The following is a 20,849-nucleotide window of genomic DNA, read 5'->3' as shown; positions in this document are numbered from 1 at the left end:
TGAGGCGACAATGCTCTTTAGCTCACTGAAATACTTCTGGTGCAAAACATTAGTAATGCCAGATTGGATGGATCATCCAATAGCTTCACCAACTCCTTTGGTTTAATGATATGCTGCAGCGTTGTATATATAGTCGTTTGAGCATCAGAACCAATTTCCATCATCATTCGAGCCAAGTTCTTGCATATTAAAATAATATTACAACAACTTGCAAAAAATATAAAAAAATAGAAGCTTGCATTTGTATTCCTATCGAGTTTGACGGATGCGTTTCTTTCAAGCTCCAACGCTTGAAAATAGCATAGACATCGCAAGTCTCTTGCGCTTGCGAATGTGGTAGCCCAATGGAATGTGTGTGAGATGATTGATTCGCTAGCACATATTACGCGCAGTGTGTTGTAGCTGAACAGAATTGTCTAAACAAAGCTCTTGCTCCATTTTTTGGTGCTCTGTATTTTTAATATGCTTTGACATCTCGTCGTTTAGCTGCTTTGTCTTCTCGTTGGTTTTTTCTCTGACTTGCTGAATGTCTTTCACGTACTTAATAAGCTCGTTGTAAGATCGAACTTGACAAGCAGGGTAATGGTAGTACCATTTTCTAGCTACCGGCTTTAATATTTGTGAAAAATACTCTCCCCACTCATCTTCGATAATGTCTTTGAGTTCTGTATATTGTTTAAAGGCTTGGATATGCACATCGGAATCGTCTTTTTTTCCACCCTTGAACACTTGAAAGAAAATCTTCAGATTACTAGAATGTTCAGTGACTTGACTGGTTCTGGTTTTATGTACCGACTTTCTGGCTCTGGCCTTTCTCCGTCTGTAATGATCAGTGTCAACATCCCAGTCCTCATCTGGTTCTGTTTCTGACACAATGTTCTCGACTATTTTCTTGGCTAGCTTTTGTATTGATCGATGACTTTGTCTGCTACCCTCACTCTCATCTATATGTCTTCAACCTTTCTGGGATAGGCTCCTTCTCTTGGTCTGTTCAGCCTTCTTTACCTTGATTATCTAAGATCGATTTAATGAAAGGAGCAAGGGCAGCTATTCCATGTGGCCACATGTGATTGGCCTACTAAATGAGGATAGAGAGAGAGAGAGAGAGAGAGAGAGAGAGAACAAATCAATGGTTTTAAAAAAAAAAAGATCGAAAAACAAGCAGCCAGCCAACAACTTATCGCAGCGTGATCAGAGAGAGAGAGAGAGAGAGAGAGAGAGAGAGAGAGAGAATTGTTGCATGTCGTACTCACTCTAGGCCAGAGAGAGAGAGAGAGAGAGAGAGGATTGCATCATCATTGCTACGTTTTGGCTGACTCCAAATCGGAGAGAAAAATAAAGGACTGCGCACCTCCACCCTACAACGTTCCGGCTCACTGCTGCGTTTTGGCTCACTCCAAGCAGGCCGGAGAGAAGTAGATCACAGCGTTTTGGCTCACTCGAGGCCGTATATATATATATATATATATATATATAGAGAGAGAGAGAGAGAGAGAGAGAGAGAGAGAGAGGGAGAGGGACTGCAGTCTGGAGCACTACGTGCATGTGGAGGTGGGCGATCTGAGCGAGAGCAGCACTCCACCCCTACGCTATTTTCAGGAGATGTGAAGCAAGGATCGTGAGCAGGGCCAGCTCACAGCCATGGCAGAAGTGGTGATGATGATGATGATGAGAACAAGGTAGCAATGTTCTTCGCGAGGCGTGCGGCAGGTCCATGAAAAGAGAGAGAGAGAGAGAGAGAGAGAGAGAGAGAGAGAGAGAGCAAAGCTGTGGACTGTTTTCTGCTTCGGAATCACCTACATGTGCAGCTTGAAGGCATCTCACATCATGCAAGATGTTGGTATGGGCAAAAAAACAACCAAGCGCTCGGACTCTCCACAATCTTGTCTCTTGGAGTGCATTGATTGTGGGATGCGCCCAACAGGACTAGGGTCAGGAACCTCTGGATTGTTTTTAACATATGTGAAGAGAGGGCCTCAAGCTCCGGATGCAATCACCTACACGTGAAGCTTGAAGGCATCTCGTATCATGCTCCTGTCAGTGCCCAACAAGTCTTTGATGAGCTTACTATGCGGGATGTCGTCTTGTGGAATGCAGTGATTGCAAAATATGCCCAACAGGGTCCGAGCGCTTGGTTGTTTTCAGCAGATGCAAAGAGAGGACAGCTCTCCCAAATGCAATCACCTACGCTTGTATTGCATCTGGCATTATGTAGATGGTGATATGGGCAAAAGAATTCACGATGATATTGTTAGCCAGAGGTTGTCGAAAAAAAACAAGGTACTTGGCACTGTCTTCGCATGTATACCAAATGTGGTGCTTTTGAGAAAGCACAAAAAGTGCTTGAGAAGCTTATTGTTCAGAGTGGCATCTCTTGGAATGCACTAAATGCAGGATATGCACAAGAGGACCAGAGCTAGGAAGCTGTGAACTGTTTTCAGCATATGTGAAGTGAGAGCTATCTCCAGACGCAATCACCTACGTGTATATCTTAAAGGCATGTAGTTCTACGCAAGATGTTGATATGGACATAGAATCTTGTCTGTTGGAGTGCATTGATTGTGGGATACGCCCAACAAGGCTAGGGTCAGGAACCTCTGGATTTTTTTCAGCATATGCGAAGAGAGGGCCTCAAGAATCACGTACACGTGAAGCTTCAAGGCATCTTGCATCATGCTCCTGTCAGTGCCCAACAAGTCTTTGACGAGCTTACTATGCGGGATGTCGTCTTGTGGGATGCAGTGATTGCAAGATATGCCCAACAAGGTCCTAGTGCTTGGTTGTTTTCAGCAGATGCAAAGAGAGGATAGCTCTCCCAAATGCAATCACCTACGCTTGTATCGCATCTGGCATTATGTAGATGGTGATATGGGCAAAAGAATTCACGATGATATTGTTAGCCAGAGGTTGTCGGAAATTATGCATATGCTGATATGCGCAAAAGAATTCACGATGATATTGTTAGCCAGAGGTTGTCGGAAAAAACAAGGTACTTGGCACTCTCTTGGCATGTATACCATATGTGGTGCACTTGAGAAAGCACAAAAAGTGCTTGAGAAGCTTATTGTTCGGAGGGGCATCTCTTGGAATGCACTGAATGCAGGATATGCACAAGAGGACCAGGGCTAGGAAGCTGTGAACTGTTTTCAACAGATGTGAAGCAAGAGCTATCTCCAGACGCAATCACCTACGTGTATATCTTAAAGGCATGTAGTTCTACGCAAGATGCTGATATGGACACAAAAATTCACGATGATATTGTTACTCAAATGCATACCGTAGCTGGGAAGAGAGAGAGAATCAGGTGCGCGGAGCAGAGAGAGAGAGAGAGAGAGAGAGAGACCGCAAAGCTCTAGACTGTTTTCAGCATATGCAGAGAGAGGGTCTCAAGCTCCGGATGCAATCACCTACACGTGCAGCTTGAAGGCATCCCAACAAGTCTTTGACGAGATTACTATGCAGGAAGTCGTCTTGTGAAATGCATTGATTGCAAGATATGCCCAACAGGGTCCTAGCACTGGGCTGTTTTCAGCAGATGCAAAGAGAGGGAAGCTCTCCCAAATGCAATCACCTATGCTTGTATCTTCAAGGCATGTGGCATTGTGCAGATGCTGATATGGGCAAAAGAATTCATGATGATATTGTTAGCCAGAGGTTGTCGAAAAAAAACGAGGTACTTCGCACTGTCTTGGCATGTATACCAAATGTGGTGCACTTGAGAAAGCACAAAAAGTGCTTGAGAAGCTTATTGTTCGGAGCGGCATCTCTTGGAATGCACTGAATGCAAGATATGCACAAGAGGACCAGGGCTAGGAAGTTGTGGACTGTTTTCAGCAGATATGAAGCGAGAGCTATCTCCATACGCGATCGCCTACGTGTATATCTTAAAGCAAGATGCTGATATGGACACAGAAATTCACGATTATATTGTTACTCAGACGCATACCGTAACCGGGAAGAGAGAGATAATCGAGACCGCAAAGCTCTGGACTGTTTTCTGCTGCAACTTGAAAGCCTCCATCTCCAGATGCAATCACCTACACGTGTAGCTTGAAGGCATCTTGCATGATGACCGCAAAGCTTTGGATTGTTTTCTGTTGCAGCTTGGAAGCATCCAGCTCCGGATGCAATCACCTACACGTGAAGCTTGAAGGTATCTCGCATCATGCAAGATGTTGGTATGGGCAAAAGAGTTTACGATGATCTTGCTAGTCAGAGCACACCTCCGCTGAGGAGAGAGAGTATATCAACAATGGTTGAACTAGCTTCCTCTCCAAAATCTTGTCTCTTTGAGTGTATTGATTGTGGATATGCCCAACAGGGGTAGGGCCAGGAACCTCTGGACTGTTTTCAGCATATGCGAAGAGAGGGCCTCAAGCTCCAGATGCAATCACCTACACGTGTGGGTTGAAGGCATCTGGCATCATGCTCCTGTCAATGCCCAACAAGTCTTTGACGAGCTTACTATGCGGGATGTCGTCTTGTGGAATGCTGGATATGCCAAACAGGGTCCTAGCACTAGGCTGTTTTCAGCAGATGCAAAGAGAGGGCACCTCTCCTAAATGCAATCACCTACGCTTGTATCTTCAAGGCATGTGGCATTATGCAGATGCTGATATGGGCAAAAGAATTCACGATGATATTGTTAGCCAGAGATTGTCGGAAAATAATGAGGTACTTGGCACTGTCTTGGCATGTATACCAAATATGGTGCACTTCAGAAAGCACAAAAAGTGCTTGAGGAGCTTACTGTTCAGAGTGGCATCTCTTGGAATGCATAAGAGGACCTGTGGACTATTTTCAACAGATGTGAAGCGAGAGCTATCTCCAGATGAAATCGCCTACGTGTATAACTAAAGGCATGTAGCTTTACACAAGATGCTGATATGGACACAGAAATTCATGATGATATTGTTACTCAGATGCTATTGAAAACAGATGCCATGCTGACGCTCCCTTGGTCGATGTGTATGCCAAATGTGGTGCACTTGAGAAATCACAATTAGTGCTCAAGGAGCTTTTCGTTTGGAACAACATCTCTTGGAATGCGGGATACACACAACAGGAGTAGGGCTAGAAAGCTCTAGGATGTTTTCAACAGATGCATAGTGAGAGCCTTTGTCCAGATGCAATCACCTACGTATTCAGCTTGAAGGCATGTGGCTCTACGTAAGATGCTGATATGGGCACAAAAATCTACAATTTCTTTGTTTGTTTGCGGCTTTTGAAAATAGAGGTCGTGGTTGGCACTCCCTTGGTCGATATGTATGTCAAATGTGGTACGCTTCAGAAAGCATAAAAGGTGCTTGAGGAGCTTCTTATCCGGGATGTTGTCTCTTGGAACGCACTGATTCAGGGATATGCGCAACAGGAGCAGGGACAAAAAGCTCTAGGCTGTTTTCAATGGATGCAAAGCGAGTGTATCTCTCACCATTCAGTCAACTAATGTAGGGGAGCCCTGGAATGGCTTGCTTGGTCAACTTTCTTTTGATATACTTGGAGGCATTCTTGTTCAAGCTATAGCAACATCTTGTCTCTCTCCATGGCTTTCTCCAACTTCATCCCATATGTACTGTCAACGAGGCTATCAAAAACCTTAAATATGTTGACAAGCTAGCAAGTAGTAAGCAGAAGGGAGGAGGGCCTTGTTGGAGTCGTAACATCATACTTGTTGCATACGCATGCCTGTCAGATCACCCCGCTACACTGGCATTGGACTAAAACAACATTCAACACGAGGAAGCAAAAGAGCAAACCTACAGCTCATGTAGTAGAGAGCCACACTTACACTTCAGAGAGCACCATAACTTCTTGAAAAGCTTCCTAGCTCTGGTCTGTTTTCAACAAATTCGAAGTGATGGCCTCCCTCATGATTGCAAGATTTGCTCCAAAAGGGCAGCGCCAGAAAGCTCTAGGCTGTTTTCAGCAGATGCGAAGCAAGGAATCTTAGAGAAAGATGTCATGCTTGGCCGTATTTTGATCAATATGTATGTCAAATGGGATGCCCCAAAGACTACGAATATGTGTATGTGTGCATGGGACCCTACCGACGAACGATACGACGGACTCAACATCAATTGACATGTTTGCAGAAGTTGCAGAATGGATGACGATGGTAGAACGTATACTCGTGGGAAGGTGGCGGAACAATGCAAGGAAAGTCTAGAAGCGGCTCCACTCCAAAATTGTGCGTTGATCCGTACGACCAATACCAAAGGTACACTTATATTCCGTATTTTGGTTTCCTTTGTGTGATCTTAAAAGTACTTAGATTAAATCATGTACACATTTAAGCAATAAATTTACATCATTTTTATTCAAAAGATTGTAGATGAACGTGACGAAGACTGAAGAATTTTTGTGAAATCCAACAAAGGAACATATACACAATATGTCACGGCAAGGCAACGTACGTGGAATAATACATGTCTTCATAAAACATCGACAGTGAGATCTTCCTTGTGAAGCTGTAGTATTTTTACAATAAGAAAGTCCCTCCAACACTGGAGGAGAAGCATAAATCCCCCTTCAACGCTGAAGGGGATAAAAGTGGTAGGAGAAGGGTACGTTCCCTACGGTATTATTATAAATGTGATGAACGGTGCAAACTCCACACCATACATATGTATGGTTTTTTGTTTTTTTTATGGGCACGAGCATCGTAAATGCACGAAATGCATCTCGTTTTGTTTTAATTATAATGTGAAACTGTTTACATTCATACATCATTTCATGCAAAATCTCATTTGTGATGCGAGGTTATAGAGCTTTTGGCGAAAGCTTCGAGGAGAGATACTATGGAGCCATCATCATGAGCTATGCCAGGCGGTAAAATCCACACAACTATCGCTATTTTACTTCTCACCATCTGCACAGTGAGTCAATCAAGGCAAACTAGTTCGCCTGAAATGATTGGAGTGTTGTGAATCCCTTGATTCATCAGCAGTGCCTAGTCATGGAGCCACATCAATCTCATTTCTAGGTTGCTAGTCAGTTCAGAGCTTGCTTTGACTCCTTTAGAATTGGACTGACACGTTTGGATTCTCCATGAATCTAGTAGTTAGCCATCGACCTCGTGTACCTGTTCTGGGCGACACTCCTGATATCTAGTATCTCTAATACCAACTGGGAGATAGTCGTCTGTCTTAGAGAAATTTAGCTCAAACCATCGTGATCGCCAAAATGGAATGAGTTGGATGTGTTCAGACAACTATTCCAAGTTGGTGGTTAGAGTTAGTCGATATGAGACTTAAGATACATACCAGACTTCAGAGTACTGAAAGACAAAACTAGAACTAGAAATGAAATGACACTAGAAACAATGATTGGAATTGGAATTGCATTACTCGAAAATCGAACATAGTACAAGTGGAAGTACCACTAGAAGAGCTTCATGTCAATGAGATTACAAGAACATCAGCCAATGGCTCAAGATAGAATTATAAGGCTTGGAGCTGGTTCTAGATTATAGGCTTATGGATATAGAATATCGAAGTCTTCGACGATCTAGAGATAGATTCCCAAAATGGAATGGTGGGTTCTATTTATGGTCCCTCTCATTGATTGTGGATTGTATCAGTTACCATGGTAACTTTCTCTGGGTTACTGCTTCTGGAAGCCTCTGATACCCACCAACCGCCTGTTAAGGGATGTTCCCGCCTTCCACACACCGTATATGTTGTAGTAGAGTAGAAAGTGAGAGTGTATTATGCCTTTGAGTTATCATAGCTTTCCCAAGTTACTCCCAACTTGAGAACCAACTGTTGTAAGGCATTTTCAATACTATAAATATTGTTTAATGGCATTAAAATGTTGTTTCATTGCTTGGAAAGACAAGAACTGCGTTTTCTTTTCTTGCTCAACTTTGATGATTCAAGTGTTTTTGACCAAGTATACATAAGATGGTAGGGTAGTTTAGGGAAGGTCTACATATCGTGATTCAATGCAATGGTTGGTCATAGTGAAATTGAGGAGAACGAAGCCATGTGAGTTGCCAAGGCACCTCAAGCAAAATGATAGATCAGCTTATTAAAAAAACAAACATGAGACGTCGATTGAGTGTGACAAAATTAAAAAAGAAGAGGTAACTTTGATGGTTTCCATGGTCACAGAGACCATCAAGCAACATTTTTTAGGAGTTACAATTTGTGTGTAATCAACGATAGAGTGTGTATTATTCACTATCAAGCCTGATTTAGAGGATGGCATAACTAAAAAAGGCTAATGGCAATACAATAAAACTAAGACAGCTCCTATGTTGCAAAGATCATAAGTAACATGCTTTAGGAATTGCCAAGGCATGTACAATCAACAACAAAGGTTGTATCAATGTTCAATGTGAGGGTCTCTTGATGAGTTGCAAGGTGCAACTACTATAGAGTAGCCAATACGCAAGCCTGAAATATTACAAGTTTGACTTCAAGGTAGCATGCATTGCCCTGATTCTTAGGCACTAGTGGTTCTTGCATGAAGTCCACAAACTTTTAACAAAGCAAATATATAGCTATTTCACATTTGCTATAGAGATGGTGATCTCGAGGTATAGGTAGGATCGTACTTGTCTTTTGCGTACATTCATGTTGTAAGCTCTAATTTGCCACAAAAAAAAGACACTGCTAGTTTAGGTCCTAGTTTTTGCACCTTGGGTAGATACCTTCAATAGTGTCTAAGAACTAACATTTATATAAGTTCAAGTATTTGTTTCGTAGGTTTACAACCTATCCTTTTCTTTTGTCACGATCAACATGAGGAAGGTAGTACGGAGAACTTTGTACATATTTGTGTATTTACAGCCGGACTTGCTATACACGTCACCCCCCCAAGGGGCCATACAATGGGAACATCTCTCCCAATGGAAGAATTGGTGACACCCATCAAACATAGCCCACGAACCATGAACCCTTTGGGGTGACACCACCAAGGGTGAACGAATTGAACTATATCTATCCTTGGATTAGCTTCCTTGGGCATGGAATTTAGTCCTTCCGATTTCTAACAAAGTTGCAAAAGCATCCACGTCTGCAAGTATCACAAATTTGCGGTGCACTCTTTTTTAAAATGTCATGTCTAAGGCAATACAAGGCATAGTCAATTAGCATAGCATACTCGAACAGCCATCACAACTTCCTAACCATAAGCAATGTTTTAACATGTTTGCAAAGTAAAATCTATAGAATGTAATGAGCATATCTAGATTTTTACATCGATATACTTCACATCTTACTTTTGTTGTTGACGTACGCGAAATCCGTTAAGTAAATCAAACTTGGACATGCTAATAACATTCTCAATAACGCCCACTTCATATGCAGAAACTACATGATCTTATAAGAAACCAAAACTGCATACCCAAGTGTTATTATTCATTGTGCGAATACAATATTTGTTACATTATTCGTTTTAAGAATGCAGTATTACTTCTATCAAGTCCAAGAAGCATTATGATTGATCACACCAGGCAAAACTGCAAGGCCACCTCGCATACTAAAACTCTCTCTCTCTCTCTCTCTCAAGTGTGGTCTCTCTCTCTCTCAAGTGTGGTAGATTGGTTATGCCATTTCCCTCTTGAATAATAGGTCTTGAGTTCAACTCTCCTCGTCGAATAGTTCTTTACGGTTTCTTGGGATAGTTTCCTGCGACGTTAAAATTCTCTCTCTCTCTCTCTCTCTCTCTCTCTCTCTCTCTCTCTCTCTCTCTCGCTCTCGCGCGCGCAAAGAAGAGGAATATGTACTCAACCCAAACACATTTGAGCCTTAGCACCTGCTGAGAACAAAAGCATCAACCTCTAGCTTTTCATAACCATAGACCAACCACCAAATGCCATTCTAAAGCCTCTGGCAGAAAACCTTCAATAATCTGCATCACACCTCGAAAAACCAAAGGAGACATATTGATCTGCAACCACAAGGATAATCCCACACCACAGCCACAGCCTCGAAACAAATGTCTCCTCTCTGCAGATGTAATTTACATGAAATAACATATCTTGTGGGTCCAGATGCAAGACCAAAATTGCCGTTGGAAAGCAAGGAGGATGCGCTATCTTGCCATACCTCTGACTAGTGTGGGCAGTGGCGTGGGTGTTGGGTCCGCAATAGAAGCCTCCTCCCAAAGGAAACAGTGTACTCCCAAAGGGAAAGAGGGGCTCCCTCAAAATGCGCAAATGGTATCGATTCTGAGGGCAAGTATATCAATGATAACAAGGCAGGCCTCAAGGCGACAATGTAGAAACTGTAAAACTGGATAGAATGAGCCACAAGGGCAAACTAAAAAAAAAAGTTGAAAGCCAGGATTAAAAACCTCTCCTAAAGAGAAAAAGTTCCACCGACGGTGAAAAGGACAAGGAGCTTCTGCAATGGCAAGAGCTCTAACGTCAGACATTGCCCGCCACCTAGTATGATCCGACAACAAAAGGCAATTGGGACACGATGGGCCTCCGCATGCCCAGCAACAAAACACTGCACTAGAGCTAACAAGGAGGTATCAGCCACCATAGAAACCAGTCCACTTGTTGAAGGTGGCTCCTAAGGACTGGAGTTGGAGAGGGAACTCCAAGAAGACAATGAAGAAGGCTCTGATAACAACCTCCTCTTGAAAACCAAACCTGGTAGAGCAAGTAGAGAGCAGAACAGCAGGTCAACAACCCAAGAACCCAAAGCACGTCAAACAAGAAAGGAAAACAGGCAATAAAACAACAAAACAAAAGCAAACGAAAAGAAAGTGCTCTAAGATAAACTTCTCCCACACACACACACACACACCACCCCCCCCCCCCCCCCCCCCCCCAAAAAAAAAGTTAGTCTTAAGAGCACGAATAAGCCAAAACAAGTAGAACCAAGATCTACTCACACACCCAAACACACACTTCAAAAAACCAGAGCAAGGAAATGCAAACAACCAGAAATCAAAACAAAAGGAAAACAACAAAGCCAAGAGAAGGACAAAAAGGAAGACGAACTCTTCCACAAACCAATACCCAAAGACCGCTAATGTGAGCCCATCAGTGTCACCAAGAAGACTAGCAAGCATGTCGTGATGGAGAGCCCCGTTTCTTGCAAGGTTCGTTGCAGGCCCAAGCAAGACTGGGGAGACTCTCCACGTGGTATCCGCTTTCAACACAAGACCTCTCGAGTCTCTCCCTCTTGAATAACACGTCTTGAGTTCAACTCTCCTCGTCAGATAGATCTCTTGGGATAATTTCCTACGACGTTAAAATTCTCTCCTTCTCGGGTGTGGGTGTGGGTGTGGGTGTGGGTGGGTGTGTGCGCGTGTGCGCACGCGCTAATAAAAAGAGGAGAATGGTGTAACCTTTCTATCACCCAAGTGTGGTAGATTGGTTATGCCATTTCCCGCTTGAATAACAGGTCTTGAGTTCAACTCTCCTCGTCGGATAGACCTTTAAGATCTCTTGGGATAGCTTCCTACGTCATTAAAATTCTCTTCTTCTCGGATGTGGGTGTGTGTGTGTGTGCGCGCGCGCACACTAATAAAAAGAGGAAAATGGTATAACATCACCCAAGTGTGGTAGATTGGTTATGCCATCTCCCTCTTGAATAACAGGTCGTGAGTTCAACTCTCCTCGTCGGATAGATGTTTAACGTCTCTTGGGATAGTTTCCTACGACGTTAAAATTCTCTTCTTCTTCTTCTTCTCTCTCTCTCTCTCTCTCTCTCTCTCTCTCTCTCTCTCTCTCTCTCTCTCTCTCTCTCTCTCTCTCTCTCTCTCTCTCTCTCTCTCTCTCTCTCTCTCTCTGCGCTCCCGCTGCCCCTGCGCACCCACACCCCTTGCCCCCCGCCCCCGCTCCCTCGCTCTACTCGCACCCCCTGCCCCTGCGCACCCGCTCCCTCGCTCCTTCTCTCTCGCGCAGCCCGCCCCACTCCCTCTCTCTATCGGGCTTCCCCCCCCCCCCCCCCCCCCCCCGCTCCCTCTGTCTATCGCGCCCCCCCTTTTTTTATTTTTCAACCTACTAACCTAACTCTATCGTTTTAACTTTTCTCTATCGTGTTGCTTTTAACTCTGTCGTTCTTTAACTTTTCTCTACCGTGCTGCCTCTCTCTCTCTCTCTCTCTCTCTCTCTCTCTCTCTCTCTCTCCCTTGCCATACCTCCTCGCGTTCCCCCACTCGCCCAGCTACCACGCCCGCTGCTAGTGTGGATGCACAGGTGCGCTTAGTGGCTTTTTCGGACCGCGATCAAGCATGAGGAAGTTGAACACTAAAGCCGACCCCCTAGAGGATGCCATTCAAAAGTGCAAAGAGAAAATGACGGAGACCATTACCAAGATGAACCGCAATCTCTTGGGCACAATAAACATGCTCGAAGGACGCGTGCTGATCCAAGAGAGCAAGATAAATACGTTGGAAGACCGAGTGACGACGAGATTGCGTCACTCAAGAAAGATCTCGCCGAAGCACGATAAAGAAACACACTGGAAGAGGGCGAACTGCAACCCTCAGTAATCAAAGAAATCAACACGATCAAAGAGCAAGTACGGGCCATCAAAGAGGGAGAAGAGCAACACAAAGAAATGACGACTTCTTGGGTGGATGTTCTTACCAAAACTCAACAGAAGGCGGATGAAGCTGAGAAATGGATCAAGGTGGCCAAGAAAGGAAAAGGCAAGGAGATAACGCCCACGTCCACACCCACTATCATTAATCAGACACTAGAGGAGGAGCAAAGAAGACGGGTGCGCGCTTTACATGTGAGAATTTGCGGTCTTAAAGAAAAAGGCAATGTGGACGAAGAGGTAAAAGAACTCATAGCCTTGATGGGGGTACGTGAGCTGACGCACACAAGAGCATGGAGAGAGGGCAACATAAAGAAAAATGGAAGCAGTGGGGAAACCTCAAAAGAAAGAGCACTCATCCTCCGTTTTCCCTCCATGGAAGCAAAGAAGTCCTTCTTGAAGAAAAGACCAACTCTTAAAGAGACTGGCATCTTTCTCGGGGATGATCTCACCCTCTCGCAGATCGCTCATATGCAGGAAGCAATGCCGGAGATTAGAGCGGCAAGAGAAAAAGGCAAGATTGCCTTTTACCAGATGGCAGAGTGGTAATACTAGAGCGACGCTCCACATGACGGTGCGAGACTTATGGGACCACACTCAAAGTGGCTGCCTGGAACTGTAATGGATCTATGCGTCTTGATGTGGGTGCTTTTGAGGATAGCTTTACTGGAAGAGACATCATCTTTTACTCTGAGACACACCAGGCCCTTGGGCCAGAGTAACAGGTAACGGGCGGAATGGACCCCTCCCGTTCTCGGAACACGTTCCCGGCCAGGTTGGGTTCCCGAAACGGAAACGGAAACGGAACGGCGTTCCGTTCCCGGGTGTAACTGGAACGGCTAGGCGGAACGGGCAGGGAATGGTTGAACGAGAACGGGAACGCGTGAGCGGAACAGAACGGAACGGGAACGGCAGATTTTAAAATTTGAAAAAAAAGACCGTTTTTAAAAAAAAACAGGGGGCGTTTAGGGACCGTTTTTGAACGTTTGGGGGAGGGGTAGAGCTCTCTAAGTCCTATATAATGCCTCAAGGGCAAGGTTGAGAGCTCATAGCGTCATCCTTCCCTCAAGGCTCAAGCTCTCAAGCTCTCTACGTCGGCTCTAGCCTCTTCCAAGTTCCTCAAGGCTCAACCTTCAAGGCTTCAAGCTCTCTCTCCTTCTCCCTTGGGCCTCAAGGCTTTAAGCCTCAAGGCTCAAGTGAAAGCTCACTCTCCATCTCTCCATCTCTCCCTTTTCCTCTCTCTCTCACGGCTCGCCATCTCTCCATAATACATATCTCCCTCATCTCCCTCTCCCTATCACTCCATCTCTCCCTCTCCCTCTCCCTATCTCTCCCGAGTCCCTCTCCCTTTCTCTCTGAAGCTCCCTCCCTCTCTCGAGTCTCACATGGCGAACGTGTGCCCTTGGGTGCGAAGAAGAAGAAGGAGGAAGTATCATGGTGGGACGAAGTGCATTCCCGAGTGTTGGGAAAGTCCGGTGGTGCCCGTGCATGGAAGTGCAAACTATGCGGCTTCGAGAGGCAATCCGGCACAACCAAAGTCCGCGCTCACCTCCTTAAGCAAGCTAGAGGGACAACAAGTGGCAATATGCAAGGAGGTCAACGAGCATTTGTTGAAGGTCTTTCAAGCCAAGGATGCCGCCATCAAAGCCAACAAGGAAGAGAAGGATGCAGCCAAGCCGAAGCACCCTGCAATCGACCCCAACGATTTGCTCTTTCCCTCTTCTACACCTTCTTCATCCATCGGTGGTAATAGTAATGCGGCGACGGCGGAGACGGGGGCGGCATCATTTCGATCGGCATTCTCAACCCCTAATACTACGCCGGTCTCCACTCCCAAGCCGCACCAACGCACTCTACATGCCACTTGGGATCCGAAAAGGAAGGAGGATGTGGATGCAAGTGTTGCACGCTTCTTCTATCATGACCACATTCCCTTCATAAAGGCTCGGTAAGACATTCCTCCATTTTTGGATTTAGATATATTGACCAATTTATTAATTTAATTTTAAATCCTAATACCTATGTGTTACCTCTTATGTGTAGGTCGGAGTACTTCAAGACTATGTGCACAAGGATAGGAGAGTATGGGGCACGATATGTGCCACCCTCTTCCGAGGCCCTCCGCACTACTCTACTCGATAGAGAGAAGGCCGTTGTGGAGATGGCAACCCTTAACATGAAGAGGCAATGGACCAAGTATGGAGTGACCCTCATTGCGAATGGATGGAGCGACACCAGGAGGAGATCCATTCATGGCATTGTTGCCTATTCCAAAGGGGAAATGTATTTTGCCCACTCCCATGATGCTACAGAAACAGGAAAATCAGCCGATGTCCTTGCAGGAGAGTGGGCCTCCGCCATAGAGACCATTGGGTCCGAACTTGTGATAGGGCTAGTCACTGATGGGGAGGCATCAAACAGGGCAGCCGGGGCTATTTTAGAAGGCACATACCCCCACATCACGGTGTCCTTTTGTATGGCGCATTGCCTTAACAACCTCCTTAAGGATTTCGGCAAACTACCTTGGATAGAGCCTCTCTTTGCATCTACAGCCAAAGTGGTTTCTTTTGTCAACAACCACAACGTCCTTCGAGCAGAGTTCTTGAAGCGGTCGAGGGGGAAAGTTCTTCTCAAGTATTGTGAGACCCGCTTTTCCTACAACTTTCTTATGGTAGGCCGATTTGTGGAGTGTCAGAGTGCAGTGCGGCAGCTCTTCATCAGTACAGAGTTTGCTGAGACTTCCCATGCACGTACAGCAGCAGGGATCATTTGTACAGAGAAGGTAGAGGATCCAGAGTTCTGGGAGTCTCTCAAGACTCTTGACAAAATGGTAAAACCAGTGATTCACTTGCTTAGAGTGATAGATGGTATGCAACCTTGTGTTGGCAAGGTTTATGAAGCAATGGATCGCATGGTGGAGGCGCTTGGAGATCTTGAGAAGGACCCAGATAGGCTTGAAGAAATCAAAGACCTATGCAGCAGCAGGTGGAACTCCTATAGTTCACCTCTTCATGGTGCAGCTTTTGTGTTGGATCCAGAGTTCCAAGGTGCACAACAGGAGCATGATTCGGAGGTAAATACACATTGGAACACTATTTTGAAGAGGCTTCACCCTGATAGAGACATGCAACGCAAAATCAAGGATCAGCTTGCATTTTACATGGATATGCGAGGATCATTTGGGACTGCCGATGCCCAAATTGATCGCGCCAAGATTTCCTCGGTCTTGTGGTGGCAAGAAAATGGTTCAGATGGTCCCGATCTTCAGCGACTTGCTATCCGCATTCTCAGCCAAGCGGTTAGCTCCTCTTGCTTGGAGCAATTGTGGAGTGTTTACAGCCACATTGCATCTAGAAAGAGGAACCGACTTGGAGTGGAGAAAGCAAATGACCTTGTTTTTGTCAGTGCAAACTTACGAATGCTTTGCAAGTCAGCATCTAAAGTGACAGACCCTTTTCTACAGTGGGAGATGGAGGCAGAGGCAGAGGTGCTTGGAGAGGCGGCAACATCTACACATGAGGATGAGCCTATGCAGGAGGATTGGGATGATATTCATGACATCCAGGACACCACTACAGATTGGGAGGCAAGAGGCTCTTCTCAAGCATGACTCATGAGTCATGACTGATTGCTCCTTATATCTTTTTGTAGCGCCTTGTAAGCCATCGTCATGATCTATCTAGTATCATTGTTTTGCTCCAAGCTTTTGTGTGGAGTCTGGACTCTTTTAATTTTAAGTTAAGTTAATGTCCTTTCTATGAAGAATCAAGATGCTTCTGTGTCATGTGAATGGTGGATTCGTGTCATGAGTCATGACCGCACCTTAAGACTTGAGCATCATTGCAAAGCATGCCTAAATAGGATTCTACTTGGAGTAATGAGTGTGTGTGGCTCTCTACTAACATATAGGTTGAATCCACCCTAATTTAAGCATAATTCGAGTTTACCGTTCCAGCCCCCGTTCCCGTTCCGCTTTTTCGGGGGGCCCCCGTTCCGGAAACGTTCCGGAGGCCCCCGTTCCCGTTCCCTGTTCCCGTTCCGGGTAACTTTGCCCTGGGCAATCCATGCCTCACATCAGTGGATACAGGTGGGAGACAGCTTACAGACAGGAGACATGCTCAGAGCACAGAGGACGGGGCTCGGGGGGAGTGGCAGTGTTATTTAGAGAGGATCTGCAGCCATTGATACATATAGCCCGCAAGGATGAGCAAGCTAGGTACATGTGGGTGAGATTAAAAGCAGAGATAGGAAGATATCTCTACCTTGCTATTTGCTACTTTCCCCCGAGTACATCAGTTTATGCATCACCCAGAGGACAGTCCCCTTTCTCTATTTTGGATGATGACAGATGAGAGTTCTCTAGGGATGGTGACATTATAATCCTAGGGGACTTCAATGCTAGGACTGCCCATCACCAGACAGTGTTTTATGATACTTCAAAGGAGATGCTAAGAGAGCTAGATGTTGTAGAGACGGGCCTGTCCAGACTATCAAACGATATGGAAGATACTGAGTATGGGCAACACCTGATAGACATGGGCACCGCACATGGATTGGCCATCTTGAATGGCCTACAGAGATTTCCTGCTGCGGGAGGTTTTACATGCTTCCCACACAGACATGGAGCTAGCACAGTGGACTATGTCATGGCACAACCGAATCTCATCTCTAGTATCCAGGATCTCACAGTTGGGCCCAGACCGGTCGGGGTGGCAGTGGATCATGCTCTGGTGTCGATGACCATCTCCTTCCAGTTCAATGTAGCACATAGGCCACGAGTAGCACCCCCTACTCGCTACACCTTCACGCGGGAGACGGATTCTGTATACATAGACGGGATCTACATATGCCTATGCACTGAGGACCCGGGGCGACCTCGGGAGGAACTAACTACTATACTGACACAGACATTACATGATGCAGCAGCAGAGGCATACCCACACACTGTTAGGTGCAGCGGAATGAATGTTGTATTTTCTCAAGATTAGTGATCTTTATTGCTCAAGGTTCCTTTCTAGTTCTTAGGGAAGCAGAGAGCCTTCCGTCTTTATGGAGAGAGCTATGATCACGAACAAAGTGAGTGGATATTGTGCGTGCAAGTGAATGAGACTGAGAGAAGGAGAGAGAAGAGATACGACACCCGAGAGTTTGTAAAACCCTCCTCCGAAGGCCCCACTCTCGTCGGCGAGAGTGGTCTACTTTGATTGCACAATGGTGTACAATGAGAATGCGATGGACTGATGCAATTGGACTATGCCGATGACGACGACGGTGATGACGACGACGACTTGATGGCTGAAATCTGTGGTCTTCTAACTGCTGATTTCGGGACTGTTTCGGTGGCTGAAAATGACTGTTTTGGCTGCGTTTTTATGGCTGAAAATGGGGGAACATTTGCAACCATCTTGGGGTTGATCTACTGCTGTCCATAGGGCTGAAAACGCTGTGGTCTGATGCGGTAAAGGCTGAGAATCAAAACCGCTGGCTGAATCTGTCCCTTGCCAAAAACGCTAGCTTGTTGGAGGTCCAAAAACGCTAGCAAGGCTTGAATCTTCTGGCGACAATGGAAACCTGCAGTCACTAGGGTGCTGGGTACTGCTGCCGAGGCGGTGACTGCCAAGACGGGAAACGCTAGGGATGCTTGAGTGTAGGCGAGGATGGCAAAGCCAAAAACGCCAGGGTTCTGGGGGGTACTGCTGAGAAGTTGCCTGTTGAGCGGGAAGCTCCTGCTGCCTCTTCTGCCAGAAAGTGCTAACTTGGGTTTGCTTATATATTAACTTAGCAAAATTGCCCTACCTACTTTTGTTGGAAACTCACTTAAAAATAATAAGTGAAAATAACCAAAAATAGGGAAATAGGCTAAATGCACTGGAAAATTCCCCTGACTGAATCTGATGGATTCTTAAGGGAATACTGATGATCATGTTGTGTGCAACCAGAGGATATGCATCTAAGCTAAGTGATTGGGCATGCACGGTCTACGAATAAACTCACAAAAGTGCCAGATCACTGCTAATCTAGACTTGACTGGACTGACTGAACCCTGTTGTGGGGTAGCTTGTCCACGGACACATAGGGTTGGGATGTGTCACGTGACACACACCCAGCCTGAGCAGTGACGCCGATCAGGGAGCATGCCTCAGAACAGCTGGTACGATGAGGAGTGCCGCCAGACTAGAGCCAGACTTCAGAGGGAGGTGCTTTTGGGGGACGTCATTCACAGACAGTCACAGATCGAATTCTAACGCCTGGTGCGGCGGAAGAAGAGGGCTTTTTTGGCTTGACTCGAGCACGATCTATACCAGCTATTCTTGAGTCAAGACTCGCGTGAGGCGTGGCGGCTCTTTCATGAGCAATCCCCACCCCCTGCTATTTCCTCCACGGAGACCTGGGGTCAGTACGCATCATCTTTGTACACAGTACCTGGACAGCCGCCCCTTCCCAACCCCCCCGATCCATGCCCACACACATGTGCTTTTTTCACCGCTGAGATGGTGAAGAAAGCTATTGACAGGATGAGGACTGGGAGAGCATATGATCATGATGGCTTAATCGCTGAGCATTTCATGCATGCCAAAGACCTACTAGCAGAGCTTATAGCAGTTATGTTTAACCGTGCCATGTGTGAGGGCCTACCGGACACTTGGAGCCTATCTACGATCATACCTATCTTCAAGTCAGGAGACCCCATGGAGCCTAGGAACTATCACACTATCATGATTGGACACACACTGGCACGGTTGTATGCATCCATTCTTGAGCAACAGCTGAGTAGATGGGCAGAGAGGGAAGGAAGGCGTGCAGCTGGGCAGGCAGCGTTCAGGAGAGGCTTCTCTACTCTTGACCATATCTTGACACTCAGGGCCATCATTGAGGAGGGCAGATCTCATGGGAGACGGATCTATTGTAGCTTTGTGGACATCCGCAAAGCTTTTGACACAGTACCCAGAGCTAGATTGATGCGCAGATTACAGGAAATGGGAGTACCCACAGAGCTCATTTGGGGGATCATGGCATTGTACAGATCAGTAGTAGGGCATGTACGCACCCCTGATGGATTTTCTACACCGGTTCACTCCACTATTTTCTGCCCGCTCTCTCCTACTCTTTTCGGTATGTATGTGGATGAGGTTTCTGACTACATTGAGAGCGATGGTGATAGAGGTGCACAGTTGGCAGGGACATGGGTTCCACTTTTGTTATATGCTGATAATATAGTGTTGGTCTCCGAATCTCGGAGGGGATGCAACGTCAATTGGATGCTTTGCATAGGTTTGCCCACGAAAGTGGTTTGTCTGTCAACCTTGGTAAAACCAAGGTTATGGTGTTTAATACCACCCCACAGTGGATCAGGAGGTCAGCACCTACATTCACATACGGCCAGGAGACTGTGGAGTACACAGATGCTTACACTTACCTTGGAGTGGTTTTTAGCGGACCTGCATTCTCACTCAGAAGAGCAACAGAGACCAGACTGACTAGAGCCCACGCAGCATTGGGTAGATTAGAGAAGATGTGCTCGCAGGTTCAGTTTCAGGAGCCCCGGACGAAGCTCTGGCTCTTTGACACTTTGGTGGCTTCAGCATTGCTCTATGGAGCTGAGATATGGGGACCTTCATTGGATCACCACGGGAGGCCGGGTCGCACAGATGGATGGGGGAACATGGAGAAACCTCTAGTCTCTATGATCTCGCGGCTCATTAGAGCCAAGGCATCAGTACCACGGGCCATTATCCGAGCAGAACTAGCGGCCCCCCCACTAGTGGTGGAGGCGCTCACCAGATCAGTCTCCTTCATAAACCGCACATGGGAACTTCCTAGAGACAGATATGCTCGAGCCTCGCATAGCACTTAAGTCCTCTCGACAGTTAGCCATGCAAGGAGATACAACATGTTGGTATGGGGAGATGGCATCATGGTTTCACGCGCATGGGTTCAGCATAGATAGGCTGCCACCATTCCAGTACTCATTGGCTGCACCATCTCTCACTCTTACACAGTCAGAGATCACCAAGCTCATCCGCCAAGACCTGACCCAGCTAGACACCAGGAGGACATGGATACAACCAGCACAGGAATTGGGCACGAAGATGGCTTTCTACAGAGACAACCTTCTCCAGCTTACGGAGGATGGTTTTGTGACGAGACCCAGATACATGGACACCCACTTGTCTCATGGGATACGATGTGCTATTGGCCAGTTACGCACATCTTCTCACCAGTTGCGGATTGAGACTGGGAGATACAGTGGAGTACCAGCAGAGGCCAGGACATGCCCCTTGTGTGACATGGAGCCTGAGACAGAGCTGCATTATACATGCCGCTGCCGCGTCTACTACGAGA

General features: G+C 46.1%; 1 pseudogene; it reads left to right on the top strand.

Moving 5' to 3' along the window:
- The first annotated feature begins 2,615 nt into the window (after positions 1–2,615).
- LOC147422278 (uncharacterized) lies at positions 2,616–5,691 on the top strand (annotated as a pseudogene).
- Positions 5,692–20,849: the final 15,158 nt, after the last annotated feature.

Source organism: Adiantum capillus-veneris, chromosome 27 (assembly GCF_014529385.1).
Source record: "Adiantum capillus-veneris isolate H3 chromosome 27, ASM1452938v2, whole genome shotgun sequence".
Classification (NCBI taxonomy): domain Eukaryota; kingdom Viridiplantae; phylum Streptophyta; class Polypodiopsida; order Polypodiales; family Pteridaceae; genus Adiantum; species Adiantum capillus-veneris.
This window is presented reverse-complemented; position numbering and strand designations above follow the sequence as displayed.